This window comes from Mustela nigripes, chromosome 15 (assembly GCF_022355385.1).
Source record: "Mustela nigripes isolate SB6536 chromosome 15, MUSNIG.SB6536, whole genome shotgun sequence".
In the NCBI taxonomy this organism is placed as follows: domain Eukaryota; kingdom Metazoa; phylum Chordata; class Mammalia; order Carnivora; family Mustelidae; genus Mustela; species Mustela nigripes.
The window spans coordinates 74,227,545-74,247,221 of record NC_081571.1 but is presented as its reverse complement, the minus strand read 5'-3'; the positions used below and the strand labels follow the sequence as shown (position 1 = coordinate 74,247,221).

General features: G+C 38.5%; 1 protein-coding gene and 1 non-coding gene across 3 annotated transcripts in view; one reads left to right on the top strand and one right to left on the bottom strand.

Annotated features, from left to right (window-relative positions):
- PCCA (propionyl-CoA carboxylase subunit alpha) overlaps positions 1–19,677 on the bottom strand; it is a 413,253-nt gene that overhangs the window by 307,709 nt on the left and 85,867 nt on the right. The window lies entirely within an intron of this gene.
- On the top strand, positions 15,225–15,327 carry LOC132003048 (U6 spliceosomal RNA). Its single transcript, XR_009400122.1, has one exon. It is a non-coding gene; the product is annotated as a U6 spliceosomal RNA (small nuclear RNA).

Sequence of the window (19,677 nt, the reverse complement as noted above, 5' to 3'; positions counted from 1 at the left end):
ACTCTCCTTAACCAAAGACCTCAACTCCAGTTGAATAATGCTATTTAATTACAAATACACTGCAAAAGTCTTCTTAAATCCTTGGCTTCAATATCCACACAAGAAGCTGAACAGAGAGAATGTGACAAGTGAGCAGAACATACAAACTGCCGTCCAGGATGAAGTCCATGAGCTGGGATGACATGCAAAGGCATTTCCATAGAACACAAAGGTCCACCCACCATACGACTCAGAAAACAGTGCTCTGGGGACAGAAGAGTCATCAGTCGCCCACAATTTCCAGCTATTGTCAGAGAAGGCTAAACCCTAGTTAAGACTTACAGAGAAATAAAGGCCAGCACCTCAGGAGACGCAACTAATTTAAAATACAGTCTTCTGTCTTCTTTAGGTTACCTATAATAAAGCCCTCAAAAGATTGTCCTTTTCCAATATGGTTGCCCAATCTACAAAGAATTTTCAAATTAACCACATGTAAATTGATTGGGGGGTATTTATTTATTTACGTATTTACTAAGATGAGAAGACAGCATAAAAATTACCTTAGAGTGGAAAGGTGTAAGTTTATGAGTTTAAAATAAGAATTTTACATTACTGGAAAACAAAAAATTGTAATCACTGTTCATACTACTAAATAGTCAAGATGTATCTAAGATCATTGCTTCAAACTTACTTATCTGTAATTTTCTAAATAAAACTTTTGTAAGTTATTTAAAATAATGTAAGTCTCCTATTGCAGCAACTTAGGATGATGTCATTGGTCATCCAGAATCACACAACATACTCCCCACCTTGTGGTCAGCTTCATGAAAACAAACAAATTTAAATTAGCACTAATCCCTGTATCTGCCTAAAAACCTCATTTCTTTTTTTTTTTCTAAAGATTTTATTTATTTATTTGACAGACAGAGATCACAAGTAGGCAGAGAGGCAGACAGAGAGTGGGGGGGGGGGGGAAGCAGGCTCCCTGCTGAGCAGAGAGCCCAATGTGGGGCTCGATCCCAGGACCCTGAGATCATGACCTGAGCGGAAGGCAGAGCCTTAACCCACTGAGTCACCCAGGCGCCCCTAAAAACTCATTTCTTTCACAGATCCCATTTGACTTTTATTTCCAAGAATTCCTTTTCCCTACATTAGTCTCAACATGCTAAGACAGAATTCCTGTTCCTTCTTACATGCTTACCCTCTTTCTGCAATTTTTTCATCACACAGAATAATACCTAATCCATAAATGTAAACATCAGCAGGTATGAATTTATCAAGCACCCACAGAATGGGGTGTGTTTAAACCCGAGGCTTCAATCCCACATCTCTCATGCTGCCAAGTCCTGCCTTACTCTATTCGGGCCTGGGAAAGTGAACCCTGGCCTCTTCAAATGCATCATTCAAATGATCTGGGAAAACCATTTTCTAAATCTAACATTAATGTTTACATAAGCTACTGTATTTTACATATATTTTACCAATGCAATTATTTTTCAGTCAATCCATGAAGACTTTTAATTCTGAAAATAATTTCTCCACAGCATATCTGAATTCATGGCTCACATTCTCAACTGATGTGCACTAAAGAGAATGTAACCCAAATGTTACTGAAAAAACTGAAATGATTAGTAGGCCCTGCACACGCAAACTACACAACACATTCTAAGATTATTTCTATATCATCCTGATTTTATTTCCCCTATTACTCTACACTCCCCAGCCATTAGCACAGATAACTGTACCATGGGCTTTCTGATTTGCCCCGAGTCTCTTTCTAATGGGCATAACCAAGTATGTGCTTATCAACATGGCAGTGAATGTGCACTAGACTAAATATATTTGTGCAGCTACACAGCTGTTTCAAACACCACACCCAAACCACGGAGTAGTCAATTCCTATCCAACTACAAAGGGACAATTTTAAAATAATTGGGGGAAAAAAATCAAAAACAGTATTTCAAGACATGTTAAATTATATAATATTCTCATTTTCATGCCCATAAATAAATTTTATTAAAACACAACCATACCCATTCATATTACCTCTTGTCTAGGACTACTTCCACACTGCAACTGCAAAGTTGTATGGTTACAACTGAGTTGAACAGTTGGGACACTATGGCCTGCAAAGTCTAAAATATTCAGGACCCTTTACAGATGAAGTTTGCGAAACACTGGCTTATATGATAAAAGGGTTTAAAATTCCAGTATTATGATCATGAGTGCCAGCTGAGTAACACCTTGCACATAAACTGTACAAGTGATTTGTACATTTATAAATATCCACTTAATCTTGAGAAGAATTTAGGGTATCGAATCTGTTCCACGAATGGCCCAAACACAAAGGTAGACAATCCACCTCTTACTCAATTTACTTGCTCATTAAACAAATATATGAGTCAGATATAGTTAAGGCACTGAGGAAATAAAGTATCAAAAGAAATAAACAACTCCTGTGGTTGTGTAGGTTACTAAATACATATCAGGCAGCAATACATACTTCAGAGAAAAATAAATTAAGAAATGGGAATTGAGAGCATAAGGTGGTGGGAGATCAGTGACCTGCACCTTCATTAGGCCAATCAGGGGAGCTCTTTGAGAAAAGGACTTCGGAGAATGGCCTAAAGAACAGCTATCTGGGGCACCTGGGTGGCTCAGTGGGTTAAAGCCTCTGCCCTCAGCTCAGGTCAGCATTGGACTCTGCTCAGCAGGGAGCCTGCTTCCTCCTCTTTCTGTGCCTGCCTCTCTGCCTACTTGTGATCTCGGTCTGTCAAATAGATAAGTAAAATCTTTAAAAAAAAAAAAAAGAAGAAGAAGAAGAAGAAGAAGAAGAAGAAGAAGAGCTATCTGGAGGCATGGTGTTCACTAAAAAAACTAGCAAGTGAAAAGGCTCTGAGGTTGCAAGTATATCTTGTATCTCAAAAAAGAGTTTAAAAAAAAAAAAAAACTAAAACAAAGGAAGTGAGAAAGAATATAAAAATTTTTAGGTCAGGGGCGCCTGGGTGGCTCAGTGGGTTAAGCTGCTGCCTTCAGCTCAGGTCATGATCTCAGGGTCCTGGGATCGAGCCCCGCATCAGACTCTGCTCGGCAGGGAGCCTGCTTCCTCCTCTCTCTCTGCCTACTTGTGATCTCTCTCTGTCAAATAAATAAATAAAATCTTTTAAAAAAAGAAAACAATTTTTTAGGTCAGAACAGTGCAGGGTGGTGGGTGTCTTGAAGGACTTTGGCTCTGATTCTAAATGAAACTGAAAGCAAATAAAGGTATTTTGTAGCTTGGTTTTTAGCCAAGAAATGCTCTGATATCTGATGTACATGTTGACAGATCATTCTGACCAGGTTTTGAGAATCCTCTGGAGGGAGGTAAGGAGGGAATCTGGAGAGCAAGTCGGAAGCTAGTGAATGATGCGGATGAGAGATGCCGGGGACCAGAATAGACGGTAGCGCTGAGAGTGGTGAGAAGTGGTCCGATTCCAAACTCATTTCGAAGGGAGAGCCAAGAAAATCAATCCCCCTCCTGAAATATCCTTCCCCCTTTTGTATGCCCATGCTTTTCCTCTACCATCTTCTCTATCTAAATGCTATGTCTTCAAAGCCTAGTTGAAATGCCGCCTTCTTCAGGAGGCTTCCCTAGACACTCCTCCCCGATCAAAAGTAACCTCTTCATCTGACTTCCTCACAGGCCATCTCGGACTCTCTGATGAACCTCCTCCCCCCGGCATCTCTTCTACCAACTTCATGGGGGAGTGAACCTTTGCCATCTTTGTATTCACCAGCATCTGCCGCATCAAAAGATATATGCTGAACCACCAAATTAGTTAAGTTCTAAGTTTCTCCTAGCTCAAAAAATCTGTGATTTTCTTCACATGTATACTTCATAACTCCAAAAGAAGCTACAGTCATGAAACAGAGCTTTACGGGGGCACAGAGCTTTTATGAGAGGTGTCAGTTCCTCAGGAGGAAACCAATAGCTATACACATACGAAATACTCTTCTTCACTAAGCCTTTCAAACACACACACACACACACACACACATCCTTATATATAAAGTTTAACAATCTTCCCTCCACCTATTCCAATCCCAAACCTACCAGAATTAACTACTACTTCCAAGCAGCACCTACATTAGATACACTCTGATGGCGGAAGTTCTCAGACTGCCCTGTAATTAGGGGCTGTAACAGATGTCTGTGGCAGAGTTAGCCAGCTCACAACCTTCCTGAACTGTCCTTTTCCCAACCACAGCAAAAGACCCGTCAGCCGCAGCCCTTCTGAATGCTCCGATCTTGCTCCCTGAACACAGGCGACTGGAGCAAAGAGCAGCTAACCCAAACTCCATCTATCATAGTCCCTTTCAAAGCTAGGAACAAGGACAGAAAGAAAAACACAGCTTTCCTCTTTTCACCTAAACTCAGGGACTGTGTTTCTGACACGTTACACTGGGCCACGTGAGTAGAGAAGCAGAGGATTCAAGTCGACAAGCCCGCAGAAAGATTGTAAAGAAAGAAGAAACAAGAGAGAAACAAGAGCTGACAGCTGGCTGGTCTGTTTCCGACACCTTCCTCAAGCCTACCTATCTTCTAACTCTGGGATCTCTCAACACACCCTTGCCTGATACGCAGATAGTTCTGACTGCCTGGCAACATCATTAAAGCAACTCACAGTCCTAAGACTAGTTCCCTAATAATTAAGGGTTAATTCTTTAAGCTCTGGTTTTTTTCCAATTTTCACTAAATATTAATAATAGAGTGTTTTCTCAGTCCCTAAATCCAAAGCAAAAAATAGACAGTCTTAAATCAAAAGCCAATACACATAAATAAATTTCCTGGAAAAGCACGTTCTGTAGTCTGTTTTTTTTTAATTAGTTCCTCAGTATCTAACATAGTGAGATAGGAATACTTTTCTTTTTTTTTTCTTTTTTCTTTTTTTTTTTTTAAGATTTTATTTATTTATTTGACAGAGAGAAATCACAAGTAGATGGAGAGGCAGGCAGAGAGAGAGAGAGGGAAGCAGGCTCCCCGCTGAGCAGAGAGCCTGACGCGGGACTCGATCCCAGGACCCTGAGATCATGACCTGAGCCGAAGGCAGCGGCTTAACCCACTGAGCCACACAGGCGCCCCAGAATACTTTTCAATAAACATCTGTTAAAGCGCAAAATGCTGTTACCTCATGAAACATCCCTACTCTCCCCTCCCCCAACACACACCCCACCATCTCTTAAGACAGAAATCCTTCTAAAAGTACATCTCACAGTTCTTGATTTCTCTGCCATTCTCTTGAATCTATCCCCCATTCTGCTAGCTACCCTCACGGTGACAATATGGCTGTCAGCTCATCACAAAATGTGTGGGAGGACAAAGAAGAGAGGGGGAGAAAGGAGAGAGACACACTGATGCTAAAGCTTAGAATGAGAAAGTTTCCTCTCCTAAGGAATCTCAAAAAAGCTTCTCATGTTTCATTGACCCAAACTGGCTCAAGCCTTCACTGACTCATCCCTGAATCAGTAATTGTCAGGGAAGATAAGGTGATCATAACTGGTTTAACTATCACCCATAGCAGAGAGGATGCTGGACAGGCAAACTCTCCACTACAATGGGAGAGTGCATGCACCATGCACACCTGACATTTACAAGCATTTATTAAAGCATGTCTACATGGTATAACATTACCCACTAGCCAGACACAGAGTCAAAGAAGCATATCAGTAATTAACACTGGTGGGAAGATATCAAAGGATACAGAACTTCAAATGGCCACCTTAAACTGGAATGCCATATATTCCCCCTCTGTATCCACACCTAGCTGCTAAGTGCTCTTAGGACTTGAAGGTCAAAGGTTCCCTTGAGCAGTCTAACTAGAGTGGTTTTTCAAAGACTGAATAATCTAGACTTGAGGAAACAAACCATTGTGGGAAGAGGAATGATTCTTGGTATAAGATTAACTTTTGCTGGTAAGGGTGGAGTTTACTGAAAAGTCCATGATTTGCAAAGTATAAATTAGCAGATAGCTTTGTTTTCACAGAGCTGTATCCTAAAAGCATCTGCAGGCGGGCAGGTGTGAGATTTCACCTACTTCTAGGACACTGTTTCTTGTCATATTTAGTATGGAACTCACATTTTTCCGCTCATATTATCATAACAGTTGTTAATCACCTTACTCTTTAATTTGATATGCCCTCTCCTAATAGTAATAAAAGAGTACATCACATTAAGTCAGCACACACTTTAATTCCCCCAGTGGCTTCCTAATGCGACACAACTGAAAATGCCAACTGATCTGCCCTAAGCCTACCTTTCCAAACTGTACCACATGCCTCCTCATTCATTACTCGCCTGCCACACCAGCTTCTTTCTCTCAAGCCACACGCTCATCTCATTCCTGCCTCAGTGCATTTACACCTGCCATTCTCTCTGTGTGGAGAGGGTTTGCCCTGGATCTTCACATTGCTTGCTCCTTCTCATCTTGTTATTTCAGTTCAAGTGTCACAACCTTCTCGGCACCCCACCCCCACCTAAGAGTCCCACCACACACATATCCAAATCAACGCCCACCCCTACCCCACCGGGCACCCCCCCCACACACACACACCCCTAAGCTATGACCCCTCCATAGAGCACTGCCTTTGGGTCAGACACTAATCCCTGATCCAATCAATTGTCAACAGAGTGACAGGACCACATGATAAAGAAAGCTTGGTAATCTAAACAACAGGAACCACGTGCTACCGGCAAAGAGCAGCAAGAATATTAAAAAAAACAAGTCAAGTATTAGTGACCAAACTGAACTGAAAACACAGAAATGATTAAGCAGCCAAGTCCATCAAGATTCTCCGTTTCCTAAAAGATCATAAAAGCATTTGGAGCCAAAAAAGTAAATTATTGCCCCAATGCAAATACCAGCTGTAGGTTCTTCTTTTCAAAAAAATACAGATACCAAACGGGTTTCTCTTATTCCTTAAAAACACAGCAAGCATAAATGAACACAAAGTCACTGAGCATCTCTAAGAGAATGCACTTGAGATGTTATTACTCAACAGTAGTTTTTGGTGCGTGGGGGATAGGCTAGGTCGGGGAGGGGGGGGTAGGTATAAAAGAGGCCCCTTGTTATGATAAGCACTGGATGCTGCATGCACTCGATGAATCATTGAATTCTACTCCAGAAACCAATACTGCACTGTACATTAACTGACAAAATTTAAACTTCAAAAAATAAAGCAGTGCTTTTTATCAGCATATAAATTCTACTTTATAAAATCAGTTATTTACAGAAGCAATGAATTAGTTCAAGGTACAAATATTTAACTTCATTATTATTCTGTAAGAATTATTCTGTAAAATTCAAGGTAAAGAAAAAGATCATACAGACAAAAATCTAAGTTAACAGCAAAAAAAAAAAAATCCTGTTATATCTTATGTCTAAATTACTTCTTAAAATAAACAGGCATTAAAACAGGATTGAAAGAAGCAAGAGTGCTGCAAAAAACAGTAATTCTGTAGCTAAGAAAATATCTGAAAACATTTGCCCAGTAGATGTTGCCAGAACCTCCCATCCTTTTAGATTTGGGGCATCTTAGAGGAGATTCTGGGCCAGCAACCCAACTACGCTCTAAGAGCAACTATAGTAGTCCCCTCTCAAAATTCTGAAAAACCCATTTGGGGGGTGTCAGTAGGAGGTAAATTAAAGCTTATGCATTGAAAAGCAAATAATTTGGAAAATGTACAGGGGCAATGAATCCTGAAGTTATCAGGCATCAGAAAGTTTTGTATAGTTGAGCTAAATAAAATCTACATTTTCTATTTCTCAACTATTTCCTAAAAAATATATCAGAACTGCTAAACGTGGCTCCTGGGTTTAAGATGAGACTTATCAACGAAACTATTAAGTGAATAAGCATCTTGTCTACTTTTTTAAGTTGAAATAAAATCTACACACTATCCAAGCTAACTGAACAGGAAAATTTTATGAATCAAATTAAATAACCCTATGTTTTCTGGTAGGAAGAATATATCACTACATAAAACATTTATCAGATATTCAGAAGTGGACAACAAAAAACAAGACCTGAATATAACTTCAGTCTGGTAATATTAAAAACCTAATCTAAGAAATGTTGCTTCAAGTCCTAACCACTTTTAAAACAAAATTCTACCACTACAATGCAGATCTTTTCAAATAAGAAAAGGAGAAACTCCCCTTTTATCTAACAGCAGTAAAAAAAATAACTCCTTCACAGTGAAATTTTTAAAGACACACTTTATAAAAAGAGACCACTTAGTACCATGCTCAAATTTTCAGTAACAAGAATATTAAAATGTAATCAGTATGATGGGAATATTTTCTTGAGGTTTTTTTTTTTTTTTAGCTCTGAGAATATCTGAAGTCTTGAGCTAGTTTTACATGCTCTTCTTGAAGGAACTGATTTCTTTATGTTTTGTATCTTAAAATGGTTTGGAAATGGTAAAACAGAAATAATCGATTTTCTTTTTCTACAGGGGGCCAGAGAAGCCTTCCTTTGCCAAGATTCAAACAGATACAGCACCCTTCTCAACACATCACGGGTGTGTGTAAAAGAATAACATCTTACAGCTCACTTTTAATTTTTTTTTCTATTTCTTTTTTACTAAAAAGAATTGAACTAAAGTGTTTACTAAATAAATAATGGACCTGAGAAACAGGGAATTCTACATTTCTTTATCTGGCCCTAAGTCTACTAACCAAGTATCACTAGAACTATTTACACACTCATTATACAAGAGGCAATTTGCCAGTAATTGAAAAAAGCCTACAAAATTAACAAATGAATGCTATTCTGACACTAGAAAGCTGGCAATGGTTACACAAGCTTTAGCCTTCTAAAACCATAATCAGAATTGGGACGATTAATCAACATTTTAACACTTCCCATCTGTACAAGTGCTCAAGGTAGTGCTTACTGTCACTTGACAAGTTGCTTAGCATTGCAAAATTTGGTAATTCATGTCTTACTGAATTTTTACTGACTTGGAAGAAAATAAAACACCAATTAAAAGCAGATGTCACCTTTAATTCTAACTGGCTGACAAACTTCTAATTTTTTTTTAACCCAATGCACAGACAGAACACACGTAGATGACAGTTTAGACAGTTAAATATTCAAAGTCACTGATATCCTCCACAAATTTGCAAGTGATTTTCCAGAACTTAATCCCATGGGATTTTAGCTGGCAAGCATCCAGAAAGAATAGTAGTCATCTAGAAGGTAAATTTATTGCTACATTTTTGCAAAGGCTTCAAGTACTGATCAGAACATTACTAAGTTAATATTCTCAAGATTCTCATCTTCACCTTCATATATATAAAAGATTTCAAAACCATGTTGCTCCTCTATTAAAACTCTAGCTAATAAAATCTAAAAGATTTAATAAACTGTGGCTATCATACCTTCATGCTTAAGTGATTCAAAAGCTAAATCACATCCAACTTGAATTTACCATAAAATAATAATAAACTGACTTTGAGTACTCATGTTTTTCAACATCTTTTAATACTCACTTTTGATTCTAACCATGAATTGTGAACAAAACTTCTTGAATTCAATGTTTTGAAAAGCAGCACAAAAATAAGCAAGTAGATAAACAGAGGCCAGATGATCAAACACACAAACAACTGGCAATATTAATACCCACGTTCTTGAAACTCAGATTTCCATATATATGAAAGTAAACTTAAAATGGAGAAAGAATTAGCAGCATATTTTTAATCTTCTAAAGATAGCTAGGCTAGTGTTTCCTCTGTGCACAAAGTAACTTGTAATAAAATGCTGAGTTCTAAAAATGCTTTTATAAAATGTCAAATTTTTCTACAAAAAGAAAACTTCTAGATCTTCCCCAATGTCCCAGTTTCAAAGACAACACACTAACATGAGTCTGTCTCTGTGCCCAGGAATACTGACCACGGCCTCCAGATTACCCTTTAATGATCTATGCAAGCTTTCAAAAGCCAGAACAAGCTGGTACCAATCAGGGAGAGAGGGAAAAATGAATCCCAGAAGGAATCACCACAGAGATCCCAATCACAATAATGGGGTCCCTAGGAGCTGTAAAGCCGATCAAGCCCTTTGCTTCTGTGGATTCATTGCATAACAATCAGACTTCCCTTAATAGTTAGAAGGGGTAAAGGAACCAGGTGGATCCTCTATTGTTCACTTCCTAGGTCTAACGGAGTATTTTCATTTTAACAGAAAGTCTGCCTTGAGAGAAGAATCTGGGGAAGATGAAATGGAAAGGTGGTCACAAAAAGGGGATTTAAGGGGATAGCCTACCTGGAACAACTTTTGTAGGCCTCATCTTTGCATTTTCAGCCTGCTTCATGCATTGCTAATCAGAGATCCACTGGAAGCTTCAGAACCCACTGAAAGGCCTGGCAGGGTATTTGGCTTTCAATTCTTCTACTCTGTTTATTCCCAATATATATTCATCGGGCTTAGAAACAACTCTTGAACAAGGGCAGCCACTCAGCAATGAAATGTAAATTACTGGCATGTGCTGAAACCTGGACTTGCCACCACTAATGAGCACATTAAAGGAAACTGCTCGCTGGATGACTGCAGCCCTTTTACTTAACCCTGTGCGCACGGAAAGCCACAATTCAACATCAATTAAAGGAGCGAGCTGCAAAACAGTAACAGAGCAGCCCTGTCACCACTTTTAATACCTCAGAGACCAAAAAGCTAAGACAAACACAAAATTTCTACCCTTCCTCAACTAAAAATATTGTGCAAAACTTGACTGTCAACATGGTCGGCTTTGGTTAAGAGTTCTGCGACCTGTTTCAAAGCCACCCTGACTTCAAATAATTTCCTAAAAGCGAAAATAAAATCTCTGGCTATCTATATAGAAAAGAAAAGAAAAAAGGAAGACCAACAACGTACTCATATATTGGTTTCGTCATTAATCAGTCAACAAATTTGGGCTTAGTGATCTAAAGCTCACCAGGGACTTGGCAAAACTGTGAAAAGTTTATAAGTTTGTCAAGAAAAAAAAATCATCCTATAAACTAATGCTTTAGGTCACAAAAAAAATACTTGCTTTACATAAGCAGGGCCTCGTTTATTGGCACTCAAAATATTAGCCTAACTCACCAAAATATCATCTGCAATTTACAACAGGAAAAACTAAAATGAAATGCAAACAGATATCTAGTATCTATTACTAACTTTTGAAATAAATATGATTTTTCAGAGGTGCCAGGCTGGCTCAGTCAGTAGGAGGTACTGGCTTTTGATCTTGGACTCATGAGTTTGAGCCCCAGGTTGGATTCAGAGCTTACTTTAAAAATTAAAATTTCAAAGTAATGGGCAATGGAATGACGGTATCATTAATACATTAATTTGCTATTTTCAGTTACTGTGTAACATTTTTCTAAAGAAAATAAATAAGCACTTGTAATATTAATGTTTTAATATAATTTTATCATTCTCTGATGACCTAAAAAGTATGCAAGATTCTTAAGCACCCACAAGATTAATCACAATACTATAAACATTAAAGCAATATTTTTTCTTCATTGATTCTGAGTAAATTTTAGTTTTCCATACAATGTGTGCAGTTAAATCAGTTTTTTACAAGAGCTTGAAAAGAATAGACATCAAAAGAACTGATCACTACCAGCACGTGATTAGGGAAAATTTTGGGATAGAGTGACCATGAGTGGGGGGAGGAGCAGAGGGAGCGGTACAGCAGTCTCCCTACTTAGCAGGGAGCCAGACACAGGGCTCCATCCCAGGCCCCTCAGATACCGACCTGAGCTGAAATCAGATGCTTAACCTTGACTGAGCTCCCTAGGTGCCACACCCCACCCACCATTTTTTTTTAAAGATTTTGTTTATTTTATTTGAGAGAAAGAGAGAATCTCAAGCAGACTCCCACTCAGCACAGAACCCAAGGCAAGGCTTGACCTCACGACCCTGAGATTGTGCATGACCTGAGACGAAACCAAGAATCAGATGTTTAATCGACTGGGCCGTCCAGGCTCTCCGGGAAAATTATTTTGATTCAGTTCCTTCATGTATAAATTAAAGGTAATGATATCACCAGAACATATAAAGAGTGAAGAAAAAGCACATATGAAACACTTTTCATATTATCTGACAATCCCCAAAAAACAGAATCATTAGCTCACTAGGAAGGCAAATCCTTCCCCTCCTGCTATCAGAGTCCCATTTAGCAAGGTCCTTCAGAAGTACACCTGCCTAGGGGCACCTGGGTGGCTCAGTGGGATAAGCCTCTGCCTTCGACTCAGGTCATGATACCAGGGTCCTGGGATCGAGCCCCACATGGGGCTCTCTGCTCAGCGGGGAGCCTGCTTCCTTCCTCTCTCTCTGCCTCTCTGCCTACTTGTGATCTCTGTCAAATAAATAAAAATCTTTTAAAAATAAATAAATAAATAGATAGATAGATAGATAGATTGATGATTTGGTCTTGCTTTGGGGAACCTACATGGCTTAGTCAGTTAAGTGTCTGATTCTCAGTTTCTGCTCAGGTCATGATCTAAGGGTCATGAGATTGAGCCCTTCGTGGGGTTCCACACTCTGCAGGGAGTCTGCTTGAGTTTCTCTCTCTCCCTCAATACCCTCCCCCAGCTGGTGCCTCCTTCTCTCTCTAAAAAATTAAATTTTAAAAAATAAATAAATTGCTTTTGCTTTTATGGTGTGATAAACAACAGTAATAGCAGGAATAATTATAAAAACAACAGTCTGTATATACTTCGACGATAAATTACAGGCCCAAGTTTTAACTACAAAGCATGAAGATTGCAAAAGTAATTTACCATTAATATGTATAGAAGACAAAGCCATATTATACTATATTATATCTATACTATATTATACCATATTATATCATATGTAGATATCCAATATAAGATTTTTTTCAAATAAAATGAATAAGAATTAGATTCTAATAAATATTTGTTATTTCTAAAAGTAAATCTGTATTTCAAATGAGTTTGGTGTGAGCAGCAAGGAGATTAGCCTCTTTTCTAGTTTTTCTCATATTTGGAAATATATATATATAATTCCATTAAAATCAGCAAAGAGGGGGAGCCTGGGTGGCTCAGTAGTTAAGCATCTGCCTTCAGCTCAGGTCATGATCTCAGGGTTCGAGCCCCGCATCAGACTCCCTGCCCTGAGGGAAGCCTGTTCTCCCTCTCTCCTACTCCCGGGTGGGGTTACATCTCTCACTATATCTCTTCTCTGTAAAATAAAATAAAATCTTTAAAAAATAAATAAAATTGGCAAAGAATTATTTGTAACTAGTAAGTTAAGTGGTAAACAACACGAATTCAGAGATGAATAAAGGTCCTTGACATGACACATAGTTGTAAGGCCAGAAAGGAATGCCAAAGCAGGGAAGGGAAGGGTACGCAAAGAAATCTTGCTTTTTGACTAGAATGCTCTTCTCCCATGGTATCTCAGTTTAAAGGTCACCTACTCAGATTTTTTGGTACTACGTTTTCTACCTTCTGGCACAGCATTTCTCAAATTTGAGGAGCTAAGAATGAAACAATGAGCATGTGAAGAACTAAATAAAAAGCTAAGAAAATACACACATGTGCACACACTCAAAGACTCAAACAAATATGCCGTAAGTATGCTGGGAAATACACATACACAAGAACAAAATACTCTTTGGTTGGCAAATTAGCATATCACACTCTGTTCCAATATGGTGCCTCAAGAACTCTGTAACAATATCTTTAGATAAGGTCCAGTCCAAAAACAAAACCCCAGTAATCATCTCATTATTTCTGCCTCTTTGCCCATTTTAGAAAGGATGCACTTAAAAGCTTAATTTTAGAAAGTATCTGAGGCAATAAGAATCACTATATGTCACAGTGATAATTAATGTACTTCATTGCATCTGACAAAACCTTCAATCTATTACTTTCACTAGAAAAACAACAACAAAAAAATCTTTCCTACTGATTTCTAAGCTTAGGGGTTATATACAAATAAATATATGAAATTCAACTTTAAGAGGTTAAAAATAGCATTACAACCTAAAAACACAGGGATGTTTCTCAGTGTGCCCTTTCTATATTTATTTCCAGGATTCCAAGTTTTAATTCAGCAACTTCTGTCACCTACTGGATAGTTACAAGTACTACTAAGAGCTTCAGTGATACAAAAGAATTAAAATGGATGATTTCAGCATTCTAACTCATGTAAAAGTTGGGTGACAATCAACAGATGGCAGATAAAAATGTGACAGAGCCATACCATGGCCTTTATCCGATTTAGAAAGCAATGAGATTCTGACACACACTACAACGTGGATGAAGCCTGAGGACATTATGCTCACTCAAACAAGCCAGACACAGAAGGTACAATATTCTATGACTCCACTTGTAAGAGTTACTACCTAAAAGAGGCAAATTCATAAACACAAAGTAAAACAGACCAGCGGGGGGGGCGGGGGGGGGGGGTATGGGTAGGAATAATAGAGAGTTACTGTTTAATGGGTACAAAGTTTCAGTTTGGGATGATGAAAAACTTACAGTAGTGATAGTTGCACACTGTCAATGTACTTAATGCCACTGAACTGTGCACTTAAAAATGGTGAACAAGGGGGCACCTGGGTGGCTCAGTCAGCTGAGTGTCCAGCTAGTGATTCTGGCTCAGGTCATAATCTCAGGGTCCTAGGAACAAGGCTCCATGCACAGCAGCAGGGAACATGCTTGGGATTCTCTCTCCCCCTCTCCCTCTGCCCCTCCCCACCCTCAGTCAAGGTACTCACTCTCCCTCTCTCAATTTCTTTCTTTCTTTCTTTTTTTTTTTAATTTTTAAAGATATTTATTTATTTATTTATTTATTTATTTGAGGCAGCGCGGGGGATCGGGGAGTGAGGGTCAGAGGGAAAGGGAGAAGCAGGCTCTGCACTAAGCAGGGAGCTTGACGCAGGGCTTGATCCCAGGACTCCAGGATTATGACCTGAGCTGAAGGCAGACACTTAACTGACAGAGCCACCCAGACACTCCTCAAATTTCTTTTTTTAGGGGCGCCTGGGTGGCTCAGTGGGTTAAAGCCTCTGCCTTCGGCTCAGGTCATGATCCCAGGGTCATGGGATCGAGCCCCGCATCGGGCTCTCTGCTCAGCGGGTAGCCTGCTTCCTCATCTCTCTCTGTCTGCTTCTCTGCCTACTTGTGATCTCTGTCTGTCAAATAAATAAATAAAATCTTTAAAAAAAAAAAATTTTCTTTTTTTAAATGGTGAAAAGGGCCCCATATATATTAAAATTGGGAGGAGAGAGAAGATTATTAGCATGGCCCCAGCACAAGGATACAAATTCATGAAGCATTCCATATTTTTTTTAAATGATGAAACAGGAAATTCTATGTTATATATGATATACCACAATTAAATATGTACATAATAAAGGACAAAATAAAACATCATAATTTCTTCAAGGTACCCTAAAAATAGAACAACACAGAAATCAATCTTAATTTCAAAAGGCTGATATTTGGGTCATTAATGAAGGAAATGTCCTCAAACATGTTTAAAGTAAAAATTATGACATTTTCCTGATGGAATGTGTAATATATGCTAATGAAATAAATACACATGACAACAGTAGCACAGAGAATGCTGACAGAAGACAGCGACTGGGAACTATACAATATTAACATTTCTACATTTTACCTAAAACAGTATGATTTTTTTTTTAAAGATTTTATTTCTTTATTTGACAGAGAGCAAAAGAAAACAAGCAGGAGGAGCAGCAGAGGGAGAGGGAGAAGCAGGCTCCCCACGGAGCAGAGAGCCAATGCAGGGCTCAATCCCAGGCTCTGGAATCACGACCTGAGTAGAAGGCAGACGCTTAACTGACTGAGCCACCCAGACGCCCCTGACATGGTGTAACATTAACTCTAAATAGGCCATGAAAAGTTAAGGATGCATACTGCAGTACCTAGGAAAAACAACTATAAAAAGGACTTCATAGATAAATTTAAATTCCAAAAATTAAGATAATCCAAGTAAGACAGAAAAAGAAAACAGAATGGTAGCCACAAACCCAGTCACATCACTAATATATTAAATGTTAACAGATCTTAGTGAAATTGCATACTGATGAGGGTATACAAATCCATGACAATAAAAACACTGAACTGCTTATCACAAAAGGGTGACTATTGGGACATGGGAATTGTATTTCAGTAAAGCTGTTATTAAAGAAAATAAGGCAAACCAAAAAACATAATAGACTAAACACTTACAATTAAAGATACAGATTAGGAGAATGATTTAAAAGTACAACCCATCTACAAGCTGGCTACAAAAGACATGTTTTCAATATAAGGAGTCAGACGGAGAAGTGCATATCATGCATACTGCCAGCGGAAGACACTTAAAAGACTCTGGAGTTAAATATTAAGCAACTTGTCGAAGATCTTACAGCTACAAAATGGCAGAGCAAGCATTCTAACTCTGATTACAGACTGTGCTAGTAAGTGCTGGGGACAGTAAGGAGTGAGAAAAGGAAAGCTTGAGTATAATATCCAAGTTATTTTAACTTTAAGCAAAGGGTAGAAAATCCCATATTCTTAATCTTCCTATTGAAGTCACCAAAAACCTCACAATCCTAAATGTATTTGCCTTGTCTATGCCCTTAAAAATCTCCCTAGAAATAAAGGAAGAGTTCTCCTTTTCAGGTATCCATGTTAGAACATTTCTGCTCAACATCACCTTCAAATTCTTCAACAAATATTCTGGAAGGTAACCTCTAATCCGACATGCAGGAAAAGAAACATATTCCCAAACATTTCAAAGGACATTCTGTTATAAGGGTTTTATGAACTTACTTGCATATGTTTTCATAAATGCTCCTGAACATAACATTTAAGAGTCACAATTATAAATATATTATAAAACTGTCAGAAGGAAAGAGTCACTAACTTTTTCCTCTAAATCCATGGAAACCAGATTAATTAATTCAAAGTAAATACACCATAGAGCAGTAAAAGGTATCAATGACCATTGCACAGCTCTACCAGCTCACTCAATTACTTTACTTGTAAAGTCAGGGGGCTCCTGTGGGGGTTTCCTGGGGGGCTCATTCCTTAAGCATCTGCCTTTGGCTCAGGTCACGATCCTGGAGTCCCAGGATCACGCCCCGCATCTTGGCTCTCTGCTCAGAAGGAATCCTGCTTCTCCCTCTCCTACTCCCCCACTTCTGTTCCCTCTCTCATGGTCTCTCTCCCTGTCAAATAAATAAATAAACTCTTTTTTTAAAAGAAGTTTACTTATAAAGTCAGCAAATCCAAGTGCAGACAGTTACTTTCACTGGTGTCCAAGAGCAAAAGATCAGAAAAACAAAAATAATTGTTTTTAGACCTTAAATATGGTGCACCAATGGGGGGAAAGAATGAGCGAGAAGAGAAAAGCCTCCAAGAGCAAAAATAGGCACCGGCCAAAGCTATCATTTCAAAAAACAAAAACAGAAAACACTAATAACTTGGTCTAGTTTCAATTCATCTTTGAAGCAGTTTGGAACATTTACTGAGCTGGGAATTTCTAACTTCTGTTAGAAACTATACTGTCTTTACTAGCCATGTGACACCAAGCAAAGCCTTTACTACTGAGATTATTCTCTCTTCTTAACACCGAGGATGGTAATACTTACCATCACAGATTGTCAGGAAGATAAAGTAAGAATGATGCTAGTGTTATGTGAAGGTTAGTATTCACCACACCTATTTTTAAGAGCCTGGGGGAAGCAAGAAACGTTCAGTGCCACTTCTTTTCCTATAAACAAAATCCGACTTCAGCAAATGAGTCCCGTACATAACAATCTACAGCAAAATACTAACCCACACACTCACTCACTCCAGAAGGATATAAACAGGGGTGCAAGGGTACAGTGGCAGCCTCCAGGGAATTCAGTGAGGGTTGGGGTCAGAGTTGCACAGATGAAGGAAACCTTCTCTTTCAATGTATACATGGGGCTTAACTTTAAGATTTTACATCCCTGAAAATTTTTAACTTTAACATAATAAAGTCAGAGATCTGTGTCTAAAATGTGAATTCTACTAACATTAAGAAAACATACGTAGTTAAAACTATCTACAAAACATACTAGTGGTAACATTTCTCAACTTTCTTTTCTTTTCTTTTCTTTTCTTTTGAGAGATAGAGAGAGAGAGCGAGCATGCGGGGGCAGGGGCAGGAGAGGCAGAGGTGACAGCAAAGGGAGAAGGGAAGAGAGGGGGCAGAAAGTGAGAGGTAAAGAGACTCTTAAGCAGGCTCCATGCCAGACTGGGAGCCGGAGGCAGGGCTCAGTCTCAGAAGCCAGAGATCATGACCTGAGCCAAAATTAAGAGTCCAAGGCTTCATCTACTCAAAAACCCCCTCCTATTTCTCAACATTCCTAAGCCATAATATAAATAAATTTCAACAGTCATGCACAAAACACCTCTGAGAGTTACCATGATCACAGCCCACATAGATAAAATCAGAGTTGCATACTGTTCTGGACTTGAAAGGGAAATGGGGAAGAGGAGATCAGAAAGAAAATTCATGAGAAAGGAAGGCAGTCATTCACATGACTGTGAATCTACAATCTTCCTACAGGAAATAATCTTCATTTAAGGAGAATGTGAACTTCTTTGTAATATTTTCTTCCCTGAAGTCATTTGTGTACTTGAATTATTTGACTTGACTGTGAATATGGGCAGGGCACATATCTGATTCATTTTTATATCCTCCTCGGATACCTTAAACATAGATACCAAATAATCATTTTTTAATGATTAAATGAATTCATGAATGAACATAATGGCCTGTCCTTTAACTTCTCTGAGACCCAAATATTCATCAATATCAGGTATTGGTCAATATTTACTACAAAAGGGCCACTCAGTAAATACTTTAGGCTTTGCAGGTTATTCAGTCTCTGCTATAGCTACACCATTCTGCTTTACAGAGCAAAAACATCCACAGACAACACATAAATGAAAGAGCTTGACTTCATGCCAATAAAATATAACTTACAAAAAACAGGTGGCAGGCTACATTTGGCTCATGGGTCATGGTTTAGAGACGCCTCATCTCTACAACTTAAATTTAGTACATTATATTGTACAGGCACATTTGTATATGTTATATTCAAATCACTTTCTGACATAATGAGTGACAGAACTCAGCCAAAATTTCGAACAAGATGGTAACAAAAAAGAATGTCCATGGGAAAATGTGACTATACTACACACAATCTGCTAAATCTGGACCTTTGGCTGCTTCTACATAATCTGCCCTCTCCAGACTTGTTACCATTAGCCATGTATGTCACCTTACATCACAGTTTCTGTAGGCCTCAGTTTAATCTTTAGGCCCTAGTTTTAAATCTTTCAATAGGTTAAAATAGATCATTCTAAACTAGAACTCTTAGTTCTTAAAAACTGTCCAAATTAAATTTATGGCTTTTAAGTGGAAATGTCATCTAGAAAAGTACATTCATAAATAATTTTAAATCCGTGAAAGAACAAAACACAAGCATTTCACAGAAACAAAGTATAACATATTAGAATAATAAATTAAGATACCACCTGGGATAACTGAAATCCGCTCCTCGAAGTATTCAAAAAATCCTATTTTAGCACCAGAAAACTAAGGTATCAGTACCATCTTGAATGTATTTATAAATACACCTGGGAAATCAGT